The sequence below is a fragment of the Sturnira hondurensis genome, unplaced genomic scaffold (assembly GCF_014824575.4).
Source record: "Sturnira hondurensis isolate 20B ecotype Veracruz unplaced genomic scaffold, ASM1482457v3 Scaffold0001872, whole genome shotgun sequence".
Lineage (NCBI taxonomy): Eukaryota > Metazoa > Chordata > Mammalia > Chiroptera > Phyllostomidae > Sturnira > Sturnira hondurensis.
In genome coordinates this window covers 30,678,227-30,692,216 of record NW_028074503.1, presented here as the reverse complement: position 1 = coordinate 30,692,216, position 13,990 = coordinate 30,678,227, and positions in this window count along the sequence as shown.

The window sequence follows — 13,990 nt, the reverse complement described above, 5'->3', positions numbered from 1 at the left end:
GGTTAAGCGCGCTCAGGACTGCGGTGCGGGAGGAAGGTGTGAGTGTGAATCCGGTGCGGGACGGGGTGGGTAAAGGGAAGCGGAGGAGTGCGCGGAGCCCGGCTCCCTCGAGGTGTCCTCCTGGGGGCGCTGTGCTGCGGCGGGTCTGTGTCCGCATCTCGGACGCTGTGTCCCCATTCCGGTCGTTGCGGGCGTCGGGAACCAGAGGCGCCCCTTTGCTAGAGCGGAAGGGCGCGTGCGCTTGTGTGTTTGGAGCCTAAGGCTCAGCTGGCTGCCTGTGCCACACCACCACAGTCCGGCTGGGGCTGCTTGCTACTTTACAAGACTGGCCCCAACGGGAAGCGTCTACACCACCTTCCCAGGATGAGAGCTGAACGTCTCGAAGTCTCTAGCGGCCCCGCCTCCCTCTTTCCACGCGCCCAGGCCCTGGCCCCTCTCAGATCATTGTCCAGGTCACCAGGTCGTTGCCAGGCCGTGCTAACCAGGATTGATGACATTAGTCCTCCGAATTCTCAGAGCGACTTTTTCTGAGCCCCGCGCCTCTCTCTCGCCCCCTCCCCCAACTCGCTCCGCACCCGCAACTCAGAGGCTCTGTTTAACCCAGGACATGTTAGCCACGGCGCTCCAGGAGTGTGTCCTGAACGGTCTGTGCCCAACAGGAGGGCACAGGGCATCCTCGCAGGGCATCGCGGACAGGATCCGCAGTTCCCTGGTCCTGCTCTGGGGTGGAGAAGGAATCCGGAGGTCCCCCGCGGGCTCCAGAACCTCTAGAGGTTCTCGCGGAATCCCAAGTAAAGGAGGGCCGGGGACTCGCAGCCTGAGCAGCTGCGGTATCCAAAATTGACCCTGGAAGCTGGGTGGCCGCGGGAATAACCCAGATTCTCGCCGCACATCCTCTGGCCCCCTTGCTGTGAATCAACTGGCTACCGTATGTCAGTCGGTAGTTAGCGTGTTGGCAAAACACCCAGAGCCCCCACCCCGCCCCCGTTCTTCGTCTGAATGAACCCCACCTTTCAGGAGGTGGGAAAGACGGAATCAGATCACCTGTAAGTCCTTTGTGTAAACTCTCGATGACCCTGCATGAGGCCACACACACTGCGGGCGCTTCTCCAATTCCTGCAGCATCCTTGCGCTGTGCTTGGGCCCCTGAAACCTGCTTGGGGAGAGGATTACTGTCCCAGGGCTCGAGGTAGAGGAAGTGTCACTGGGAATTCAGGCCTTGCCTCGCGGGTCCTGAGAGGCTCTGGCACAAGCAGGCCCGTGTACCCCCGACCTTCCCCCGGTGCCTTGCACATAGTAGGCTGGCCAATGAGCATTTATCAAATTGGCTGTCGCCCCCAAGATTAGGGAGTAACACGTGCGCTTTCACTCACACGGATGGTCCGGGGGTGGGGAAATGGATGAAGTGGGCCAGGTGATGTCAGCTCTTAGCAAAAAAAAAAAAAAGATAAACTCACGATAAGCGTGTAAGTACAATTCTTTCAGTTTGGCCCGTCCTTGTTTCTTCTTTAACACTCAGGGATACTTTATTCCGAGAACCGGCAAATCCACTGCCCTCCAGAGAGCCCACGCTTGCTCTGCCCTCATTATTCTTATCACAGCCCTGGGCACCTCTCCTTTGCCCTCTCCCTTGCTTCTCCTAGATCATGCGCACCATTGTTCCTTTTGTGTCTCTGCCATTTTTCTCTTTCTTTTTCATCCATCACTCGCCACTGCCTCCCTTTCTTTTACCATTTGCTTTAATCTGAGAGTGGATATTCTAAACCATCTCTTTAGGTATCAACAATTTGAACCGTCACTGGATTTCAGGGACAAGTCCTTGGGAAAAAATGATCGTTAAAGTGCTAATGGCTAAGCATCGCTGAAAACTAGGCGCCAGCGCGCTCGTAAGTAGTTTCCATCTGTCTGTGGACTCATAGGAGCCTCATCAGGAAAATGCAATTAATCCTATTTCACAAATGAGGAAACTGAGGCACACAGAGGTTAACACCCTTGTAAACGGAGCTGAAAAGTTGGGGGCGGCCCACCATCACAGCGTGGGCCCAGGAAGCATTTGCTGAATGAGTGCTCCTTATCTCGGTTCCTGAAAACAGCTCAGTAGACCACACGGGAACTGAAGTCCCGAGGGCTGAGTGCCAGGTGTGGGTTGAGTGCTTTTCTGGGCCTCCTGGGGAAGGCTAGACAATACAGCTTTGCCAGCGCGCCCCCCCCACCCCGCCTCGGGGGTTGCCTAGCAGGGCCGCTCGAGGTCCGAGCATTCTTGCCGCAGACTCTAGAAGCGGCGAAGGTGAAGCGAGAAGCCAGTACTTAACCCAACTGCAGGTGAGGATGGTTTATAATAAGGCGCATTAGAGCTCCGGGCGGCTCCGAAACACGTGGGGCCGCTACTCAAGGTCACGGCTACAGAAAGCACTTTGTAGAGGCGCAGGCCTAGGTGGGGCACGGGCTTCCAAGACTAGACTATGCCGGCTCTGGTTTGGGGCGGACACACCGGACTCCGAGGGAAAGGGCTCCCCTCGTAAGCCTGCATCACTTGGGAAATGGTTCTTGAGCCTTCCATGATGAGCCTGAGGGTCCACTGAAGGGGAACAAGAACCAGCAGCGAGCGGTCTCACGGGGTTCGGGGAGGAAAGGCAGTGGGCTGTTCCGAGCACAGCGACCTAAACGGAGACAGGCCTTGACTCGGGCCCACTTGGGTCCAGTCCCGCTAAGAGGGAGGCCTTGGGCACCCTTTCCCGGAGGACGACGTCGGCTCTGGCCGCCGCAGGTGAGTGAGGACAACAGCTGCTTCTCGGCTCCCAGGCACCGCGCTGGGCTGCGCGCAAACCAGGCGCTCAATCCGCAGCGGCGCGCGGGGCAGGAGGCACGGGATTGGCTGTGTTGGGCGCAGCACTTGTCTGCCCCAGCGGACGCCCAGCCGAGACCCTCCCGCGACCCTGGGGCTCTCAGCTTGCGTGGAACCGGCCACCCCCGCCCCCTCGGCCTCCATCACTCGACCCCGCCGTGGTGGTGACGCTTCAGCTTTCGAGTTTTCCCTGTGGAGGAGCCCTTACTATTCCCGCCCGCGAGGAGGTCGTATACGCGGTGCGCACCCCGGCTCCCTGCCTCTGGTGGCGATTTTTCTCTGCCGCAAAGGCTCCTCTCTCCGGGGCCACGGGATCCGGGGGCGGCCGCAGTCCCGTGGAGCCCTCCTCGCCGGCTGTCCTGGGACCCCGCACCGCGGCCCCAAGGCCGGTCCAAGCTGTTCATCTATCACGGGCTTCCCGCTCTGGGAACCCTGCTGGTCCGCGCTCTCAACTCCGCTGCACCAAGGGCGACCGAGGCTATTGTAGGCGTTGGGAAGAGTCAGAGAGACCCCATAGGTCAGCAACTGAAGTGGGGTGGCCCCTCTTTGTTTACTTATTTTGAACATATGGTTAATATTTGGGGAGATTGGACATGTCAAATCAGGACAAGACAATCCCCGAGGGTCCCCCACCACCTGTCCTAGTGAATCTAGAATCCGACGAGGGGAGGGGTGGGAATCCCGGGTCCCGCTCTCTTCCGGCCAGATTCACAGGTTAATTGAATCTTTGCAGAGACCTTGCAGAACCGGCGTGCGGGAAGCGGGGACAGCGGGGACAGCCGGGACTCCGCTTTCCAGAAGCCACGTCCCTCCTGTGGGCAGTCTGATAGGAACATCCAGTCCCAGCCCCGGCCCCTGGGTGCCACCAGGAAACGAAGGTCATGAGAATGAGACGCTGGCGCGTCCTCCGATCAGGAAACGTGAGCTGCGCCTGGCCTGGGGGCTTGTCCTGCGTCCTAAGGCGCCTGGGAAAGGGGAGGCTGCCCCTAGCCAGGAGGGGCACGCAGGACCCTTCAAGACCCGGATGGCGCGCTTTGTGGTAGTGTCGACCCTTAATTGGGAACTGTCTCTAATAATCTGGCCTCAGCTTGTTAAGTGTACAATAGTGGGCAGAGTTAACGACTCATTAGTGATTAATTTCTTAACCGTGCCTTAATTGCTCACTGTAAAAGCCCATTGGTAAAACTGGATTAAATCATCTAGAGCCCCAGTCACGTCTCACAGCCCTGGAAGACGGAGAGAGTGCGGCGTTCCCCCACCTTCGCGGGTCAGCTTCTTAAATTAAGGTCAAGAGCAGCAGCGCCCGTAGCCTGCAAATGGGAAATCTGGGGTCCAGTTTCCGTGTGACACTGCGTGATCCTGTGACCTTAAATGGGCTCCTCTGGGAAGCTGAATCCCCAAGATCTCCCCCCTCCCCTCATCAACCCATCATAGACGCCTCCAATGCTCAACAGCTCATTTCAGAAGCTCCTTCCTTCTGCTCTGTGTTTGGTGTGAGCCTTCTCCTTTGTTTATCTTAGAGGTTTTGAATGAATTGTATACACAGCTGCAAAAGTGGCCTGGTAAAAGCTCTTTCCAGTGTTAATAGTAGCTGGGTCTACTATCTCCCCATTTGTATTTTTTAAGATAGTTCATAGGGGTTTTTTTTCACTTTCTTAGGTTTCCTGTGATCTTTATGCACTCTGGAGACCTGCAAGGCATGGTGGGTGTGTAAGGACGGGCAAACACCAGTTTCCGCCTTCAAGGAGCCCGGCCCAGGAAGTGGAACTAAGCTCGTGACTGTACGTATGTTTTCAGATTTCTTTACCCAAGCTCTCCTTTCTACCTGGAATATCTTTCCCCACAGCGAATACGGTAAGGTGAGTGCAACTGAAGTTACCCAAACTTAAGGTGCAGCTAAAGCAGTGCTTAGAGGAAATTTTATAGCTTTAATGCCTATATTAAAAAAGAAGAAATCTCAAATCCATAACCTAACCTTTCACCATAAGACACTAGAAAAAAGGAAGTAACTAAACCTGAAATAAGCAGAAGGAAGGAAATGGGAAAGGTCAGAGTGGAAATTATTGAAATGGAGAATAGAAAAACAATAGAGAGCCCTGGCTGGTGTAGCTCAGTGGATTGAGCACGAGCCTGCGAACCAGTTGATCGCGGTTCGATTCCCAGCCAGGGCACATGCCTGGGTTGCAGGCCAGTTCCCAGCAGGGGACACACAGGAGGCAACCATAGTTTCTCCCCCTCTCTCCTTCCCTTCCCCTCTAAACATAAACAAATAAAATCTAAATAAATAAATAAATAAATAGCAATGTATTTAAAAAAAGAAAAACAATAGAGAAAAAATACTTGATATAATTAGTCATCAGAAAAATGAAAAACAAAACCACAATGCAGTACCACCTCACACGCATGAGAATAGCTTGGATCAAAGAGTCAGTGGTAAGATGTGCTGGTGAGGATGTGGGGAATTCAGAACCTCAAACACTGATGCTGGAACTGGGACATGGGGCGGCTGCTTTGGGGGAAAAATCTGGCAGTTCTTTAAATGATCGAATATGTAGTTCCTATGTGACCTCTCAATACTGGCCAAGAGAAATGAAAACAAGCCCAGGCAGAAACTTGAACATGAATGTTTAACCATCATTTTTCATAATAACTAAAAGATATCAACAATCAAAATGCCCACTAACAGCTGAATTAATAAACAAAATGTGGCATAGACATATGATGGAATATTATTTGGCCATAAAAAGGATGAAATGCTGATACACTCTACAACATGGATGAATCTTAAAAACACTCTGTTAAGTGGAAGACCACATAGCATATAAGTGGAAATTCATATGAAAGCCCAGATAGGAAACCCATAAAGATAGAAAGTAGATTCGTGGTTGCTTAGGGCTGGTGGTCAGGGTCATAGGGACAAAGAGGGTGATGGATAAAGGATACAGAATTTCTTCTGGAGGTGATAGAAATTTTCCAAAATTGACTGTGATGATGGATGGATGATTAAAATTGTCTTTGACCTAGCTAAATGAGTGTACTATTTTTTTTAAATTAAGATTATTTATTTATTAATTTTTAGAGGGGAAGGGAGGGAGAAAAGGAGAAAAACATCAATGTGTGGTTGCCTCTGGCATGGCCCCCACTGGGAACCTGGCCCCCAACCCAGGCATACGCCCTAGACTAGGAATCAAACTGGTGACCCTTCAGTTTGCAGGCTGGCACTCAATCCACTGAGCCATACCAGCGGGGAGTAAGTGAGTGTACTTTAAATGAGTGAACTATATGATATGTGAATCACATCTCAGTAAAGCTGTTAAAAAAGTAGCCTTCCCACAAACTCTTAACTGCTTCCATCCATCTCAAGTATTCATATTGGAGTGATTTTTCTTTCCTTTTTTAAAATGAAGTGTATTTCATTGATTATGCTATTACCGTTGTCTCTTTATTTTTCTCCTCCTTATTCCCCTCTTCCCTGTACCTCCCTCCCACCAGCATTTCCCCCACTTAGTTCATGTCCATGGGACGTACATATAAGTTCTTTGGCTTCTCCATTTCTTATACGGTTCTTAACCTGCCCCTGTCTATTTTGTACCGACCATTTATGCTTCTTATTCCCGGCACCTTTTCCCCCATTCTCCCCCTTTCCCAACCCTGCCAATAGCCCTCCATGTGATTCCATTCCTGTTCTAGTTGTTCGCTTAGTTTGTTTTTGTTTTTGTTTTGTTTTAGCTTCAGTTATTGTTAGTTGTGAGTTTGTTGTTATCTTACTGTTTATAGGTTTGATCTTTTTCTTAGTGATTTTTCTGAGTACCATTTTCACCGGGCTGCTCTCTTGCTAGATGACACTCATCCGAGTTGATTAAGATATTGTCAGTTCTGCTAACATACGTTGCAGGCCTACTGTCTTAGGCAGCGGTAGATATACCCGGCTTCTGCAGTTTCAAATCCTACCTCCTCTTTCTGCCTCCAGGCTCACCCGCAGGACTCACTCGTTTCCTTTCCCATTGACCTTCTCAGGAACAGAGACCCTCTACTCTAAACCAGTGATCTTGACAGTGCCCTGCTCTGCCCAGTTCTTCCTCTATACTCTTGCTCAAGGTGAACAACACCTTTTAATCCAATATAGCAGAACAGTCTACAGCACCTGCTCTCCTGAGAAAGACACACTTAGATTCACACTGTAGTGTTTGAGCCTGGCTGGAGAACCTTTTCTGCCAGTGACAGCAGAAAGTGAGTCGAGGACAGAGGCAGGGGGCGGGGTCCCATGAAGATCAGCCAAGGAAAGACAGAGGGCTCTGGAAGAGGGAAGCTAACTGGCCTTACCTGCTGTCTGCACAGGCCCAGGCCTGCTGCGGTGGTACACCTGTCCCAGCCGTCTCACCTGGGCACACCTGTCCCAGCTGTCTCACCTGGGCACGTAGCATATGCCCTCTGTCTAGGTCGCCTTTCCTTCTCTCCTTGAAGTGCTCTGTTCCTAGTTCAAAGCTCATGTCCTTCCAGAAGCTCCCGCAGTTTTACCTGCCCACTGTTTTCTTGCGTTTCCCAGACCAGCCTACGAATCCTTCCCTCGCTCCTCCCCCATGTCCTGCTCTTTTTTTTAGAGCAAACAAGCCCTGGGTGTATGCGACCACCTGACAGCTGACCAAAACCTGCTCAGGCCTCAAGGGCTGTTAGCCTGTAAGGCTTTGAACTTGAACTCAAACAGCAGCCCCTCTGTCTTGTCTCTATTGTGTTTTCTTCTGGACGGGGGAGCACTCCTTTCAGGTTATTGTGATAGGTCATTGGACCCCTTGTCGGGAGAGCACAGGAACCTCAGTCCTGCCCAGGACTTGATACGTGGCCTCAGGCAAGGGATTCTCACTCTGGCTGAAGTTCTTTGCCTGTAAAATGTAGGGGCTGGGCCAAAGAACCTCCCAGCTGCAAAATGCTGATCCCCATTCAGTAACTTGGCTGAGGGTGTCCCCTGATGGCCACTTTGAGAACTGCACCTGCCAATTGTGCACTGGGAGTTTTCCAATGGAAGGGCTCCTTCCTGGGATCACCAGAAGTGACTGAAAAGGGCCTTTCCTAACCCCAGTAATGCCCTGCTATCCAGTCCTCCCAAGTCCAAGGGCTCTACACTGCCCTTTGGGTGGAAAACCCCCTCCTCTTCCATTCAGATTCCTCCACCCCACCAAGGTCAACCCAACCCCCGGATTCTTACAAAACCACCCTCAGAGAAACCAAGAAGCCAAAAAGCTTCTGCTCTTATGTTCTTACGCCCCTCCCCCAACCTAAGTTGGGACAGAATCGCTTCTAAATCATGTGCATGAACCAAACATGATGGACCTGACCTGTTCAACTTCGTACAAAAAAATATTTGCATCTCAATCAAATGAGCCCGAAAGTAGGGCAATTCTTAATTCAAATTTCATTAATTAAGAAAATTACACTAAGCATAGGATTTTAGATGCCTGGGCAGTAAAGAGTTTGATACAGGGTATGTCCTTACTGGTTTCCTTCCAAGCACAGCAAGTGGGTACTAAGTTTAGGCCTACCATCAGACATTATATAGTACAAGAGTTCTACTCAGGTTAGTTTCTAATGCCTGGTACTTCATGTCAAGGCATAAAGGTTTAAATAGCCTAATATGTCAGCCATCTAGAAATATTTACATTTCAAAGGTATATTTCTGGGGGTACAAAGATCAACCCAACAAATAAATCTTGAAGAGTATAATGTAGGTGTGTGAGAACTTGGGTAGGGACATACTTTGAGGCTCAATGACCTTTACAGCCACCGATGAATGAGCACAGAAGGGACTGAGATGCTGGTGATATTTAAGGCTCATAGGCAGGAGAGGAGATTAAGAACTGCCCTAGCCTTGGCTGGTGTGGCTCAGTGGATTGAGAGCTGGCCTGTGAACCCAAAAGTCACTGGTTTGGTTCCAGGTCAGGGCACAAACCTAAGTTGCAAGCCAGGTCCCCAGCTGGGGGCATGCAGGAGGAAACCTTTTGATGTTTCTCTCTCTCCCTCTCGTCCCCTCTTTAGTCTTTAAAACTACATAAAATCTTTTTAAAAAACTGCTCTAAATCCACTCGCTTCCTAGACATGCCCCTGAAAGGGAATTATCTTTTTGGTTCTGAAATATTTGTAGGAGACAGAGTGGAAGTAAAGCAAAACTTGCCTTGGAATTAAAAGAATGGGTTTTGTTCCCGTTTTTCCCATTTGTAAACCAAGTGCCCCTGGTCTTGTTCTTAAATTACATAACTGAGGTTACTGATCTGTATAATGTGCATAATATCTATCTTAAGGGTTGCCCTGAAATACTAAGCAAGACAATCTGTTTGGAATTCCCGTGCGTGTCTTCTGTTCACGTTAACACGGGATTGCATGTTTCGTTTCAATGCACCTCACATGCAGAGTCAGCCCACACGGTCCGGAGGAGAGGGACTATATCGAACACGAAGCCCAGCCTCTCAGCAGAGAGCAAGAGTTGGAAGGGCTGGCCAGAATCTCCTCGGCCTTCCCTGCCCCATCAGGGTTAGACTGGACACGGGCATTTACTGGTGTCTTCAAACATGACAAAGAGATCTCACTTCACCTGTCTCTCTCTCTCTAATATCTCATCCACCAAAATCATACAGAATCATTTGAAGATGCAAGGTCTATCCCTCAATGTCATTATTCAGAGAACACTGAAATTTTGTTAAGATTTTATTGATTTGTAGAGAGGGAAAGGGAGAAAGAGAGGGAAAGAAACATTAATGTGTGGTTGCCTCTCAAGCTCCCCCTCTTGGGGACCTGGCCTGCAACCCAGGCATGTACCCTGACTGGGAATCAAACTGGCGACCCTTTGGCTCACAGGCCAGCACTCAGTCCACTGAGTCACACCAGCCAGGGCATGAAATTTCTATTTGTGACATTCAAGTCCCTAGGCAATGATTGGCTGGTTCTGTGAGAACTGTGCCTTCAGTCTTCTCACATACACACAGTCAGGTGAGGCAGAGCAGAGAGAGGTCAAGCTGGGGCTTGACCACACAAACCACAGGAGCTGGGCAAGGGTCTATGGAGGGTCTGCTCTTCAGCTGGCATCAGTGGGAGCCTCAGCAAATGTGTGTCTGGGAACAGATGGTCTGACCCCGCCCCCTGCACCAGACTCCATCCCCGCTCTGTAGGTGTGTCAGGGACTGCTCTCCAGCAGCGTTTCGGAGTGCATGGCATTGCCTAGCCCCTTCACCTCTTCTTTAGCAGGATTCCTTCCTTATTCCAGTGACGAGCCAGGGAAGGGCTGAATCTTCAAAGGGAGCCAGCAGAGCAAACACCACAGGGCAAACAGCCTTCTACGACATTGCACACACAGGTAAGGAATCACAGGTGTGAGCAGGACAGTAAATGCTGTTGTTGAACAAACCGTGGAATAGTCAGTGCCCTTTCCCTGGGCGTACATAACAGTTGCATGAGGATCATCATCTCAATGCCTAGAGAGGGCAGGCAGGTAATGGAAACAAATAAAGTAGGCAGGGGGCTCACGGGTCTGGTGGGGATTGTGGCAAAGTGGAGAATGTGGGCCAAATCCACAGGGTCAATGCCAGGCACTGGTGGTCTTCAGGGAAAGCAAGCCCAGGAGCAAGTTTCCCACTTTTGCAAAAACATGTAACCTGGATTTGTGTGTGAAATCCCTTGATTTTGAAATGCCTATGGCTAATTCTAGTTTTTAAGAAACTGTCCAGGCAAGCAGCATGTCTAAGGCGGAACCCAACCAGTGGGCTGCCGGTGCCCAATGACTAAGATAATGGTTTTTCACATTACTCACTTTTCTTGTCTCCCTCCATCCTTGGGAGTTAAGTGGGAAGAAAGGACTACAATCAGGTCTGGGCTTTTTTTTTTTTTCTTAACTCAAGTTCACATACGTTGTCCATGTAGGCTGTCTATAGCTAAGGCACCTTGGGAAATTGCTGGGCAAAGGGGAGCACAATTTGAAGCTATTTCCTTTTCATTTCTGTTTATTTCAGCAGTAGAGTCGGAGGAACAATTATGTTGTTACGTAGGAGTAAAGGACGAGAGAGGCCTGGACAACGGAGGGGAGCGGCCTGCTGACCACAATCAGAGCCTCGGTACTTCCAGCAAGAGCAACAGACAATTGCTTGCTCCTCAGGACTCATGGTCTTAAAACCATCAAAAGGACTAGACTCAAGCGTCTGAAAGTGGATAAAACCCAGGATGTTCACACTTAATAGCAGTGACTAGTTTTCGAAATTGCTGCACTGGTAGATCCAGGATTGGGTGGGGTCACAGAAGAGACTTTCATGCGCGTGCGGCAGATGCGGTTGGATGTCCAGCCCAAATCAATTTCTCACTCCTTCCTGACTCAGCCTTGACTGTGCTTAAGTTTCTGTCCGTCCTTCGACATGACTCATTGGTAAATCCCAGTCCGGTGAGGTCGCTGCTGGGATTCGCTTTCATCAGTGATGGGTCTGGGGCAAGCCTGTGACCCGGCTGGTCACTGAGGGGTGAGGGACTTAGAGGCCTCTGGGAAAGGACTCAGGGCGTTAAGGCGAAGATGCAACACCTGGAACTCCAGTAACCACCTGGTGACCACAAGAGGCATTGTCGGCTTGAGGACACGTCTGAGCCACTGGTGGCAGTGTGGGGAGGCCAAAAGACCGTCCTACCTGGAGACAGACATATTTCACTGAATGAAGCTGAACTACACAACCCTGAGTCCCACCTCCCTGTGGAGTCCTTGTGTCTGAGACAGTCATTTGTTTCTCTTTTATGCTGATTTGAGTTGAGGATTCTCTGTGGCTAACAGCCAAAGGGATCCTTCGAGACACAATGTTCATTCCTGAAGGTCTACAGAATAGCCTCTTCCCCACCCAAATAACGACGCCTCTGTCAGCCACGACCTCCTTTTACGACAGTGGTCCCGTTAATATTATAACGGGGCAGAAAACCCCCTACAGCCTAGTGATAGCGTCGCCACCATAAATGTGTGGGGCAGCAGTGCCTCACTCATGTGCTCATGGTGATGCTGGCGTAAAAACCTTGGTTGCCAGCCGCAGGAAAGCAGGGCACACATCGTGGTGTGCTAATAATGACACACGATCATAATAAATAACTGCGCCTGGTTTGTGTATTGATTGTACTTTTTATCGTTATTTTAGAGCTGTGTTCTTTCGTGTTTGCTGTAAAACAGTGTGCCACGCTGCGCCAGCGGCAGCAGCATACCTCTCGTGCTTACCGCGCCCCTGCCGCGCATGGTTCTTTGGTGCTGGTTTCAGTCTCGTGCTGTTCTGTGCAGCAACACGCTGCACAGCCTTGCGGCCCGGGAGCAATGGGCTCTCTCTCTCAGCCGAGGTGTGTGGTAGACCACACCATCTGGGCGTGTGTGAGTGCACTCTAGTGTTTGCACAGGGGTGAAATCACCTAAGACGCCCTTCTCAGAAACTGAATCAGCACATGACTATCTATAGGAAGTATCGCATCTTGTGTTTACTTCAGAAACTAAAGCTGAGACCCTGGCCAGGTAACTCGGTTGGTAAGAGCGTCATCCCAATAGGTCAAGGTTGCATGTTTGACCCCCCTCCCCCATCAGGGCACACACAAGAAGCAATCAACGAATGTATAAATATGTGGAACAACAAATCAATGTTTGTTTCTCACTCTCCTCCTCTCTCTTCCATCGTCTCTCTAAAATCAAGCAATAAAAAACTGTATAAAAGAAATCCAAGATGACATCTAATAAAACCTGATCTGGATTGCAGTCCTTTGTTTTCAGAGAAGAAGGACAGATGGAGCCACGGAGAAAGCACACTGTCCATAACCCGGGGCTTCCTGACACCCCGAAGATGGCTGGGATGCGGAAACTCCTATTGAACATGCAGACCTATTGTCTAGGGGTCTTCCCGGCATGTCAGGCTACAAACAGCGGGTCCCAGCTTGGTTCTTCCCAGAGTCGATCTCGTAGGAGCTGACATGGCAAATACTGCCTACCCAACATCCATTCCTATCTTATTGAGAAGAACATGGGTTTTTTCTTTTGTGTATGTGGCAGGAAGGGGGCACTGAGGAAAGGGGGATGGCTAGCTATGTTCCCAGTTGAAAAACTACATTTCTCATCCTCTTTTGCTGATGGAACTGATCATCTGGTACAGTTCTGACCAAAAGACAAAGGTCAAGGGCTTCTGAGAAAGCTTTATTTTCATAAAATAGGTAAGGCCCCCCATTTTCTGGTTTGCCTTTCTTTTTCCTGGAGGAACTTAAGGTGTGTTGGCTGGATCTGCAGCAGTCATTCTGTGACTGATTATGAAGGAAAAGTTATGAAAATCACAAAGATGTTGGTTCTGAATCCTTAAGTTATTGCACTGGCTCTGACCTTCTAGCCTCTAGACTTCTTATGATATGAGGGAAAATTAAATCTCTATCTTTAAGGCATGGACATTTCATTTAATCTGATTTATATGTATGTCCAAATGCAATTTCTAATAAACGTAGATAGAATTCGAAAGTGCCCACATTTCCCCAAAGGAGAAGGTCTGGGTTGTCCACCATCAGTATAAGTCAGTAGGGTAAATCCCATATTTGGAAGTAATAAATGAGGTAACTAATATTAGGGTAGATTTTTGTATTTAAACATACACATCAAAACAACTCTTAGAATGAATTAAGTTAGGAGACAAAAGAGGATTTTTCAAAATACAAGTGATACGGAATCATGCTCAGAGTGTCATTTTTTTAACCCTCACCCTAGGATATGTTTATTGATTTTAGGGAGAGAGAGAGAGTGAGAGGGAAGCATCGATGGGTTGCCTCCTGTATTCACCCAGACGAGGGATGGAACTCACAACCTAGGTATGTGCCCTGACCAAAAATTGAACTCAGCCTTTTGGTATACGAGACAGCGCTCCAACCAACTGAGCCACCTGGCCAGGACAAAGTGTAATTTTAATATTTAAGTATCTCTTCCAAGATGATCTTAAAAAATCCAGACAAAACTCTTGGGAAACATGTGAAAGAGGAGAAAATTCATGATTTTTACCTGGATGACCTTGAAGAGCAACAGGTCACGTTTCTTATTTCAGAAATGAAGAAACTAATGAAGCAGGAAAGAGGCATCAACACTTATATAACATATGCTCTTAGAGACTAAAAGCCCAACTAACG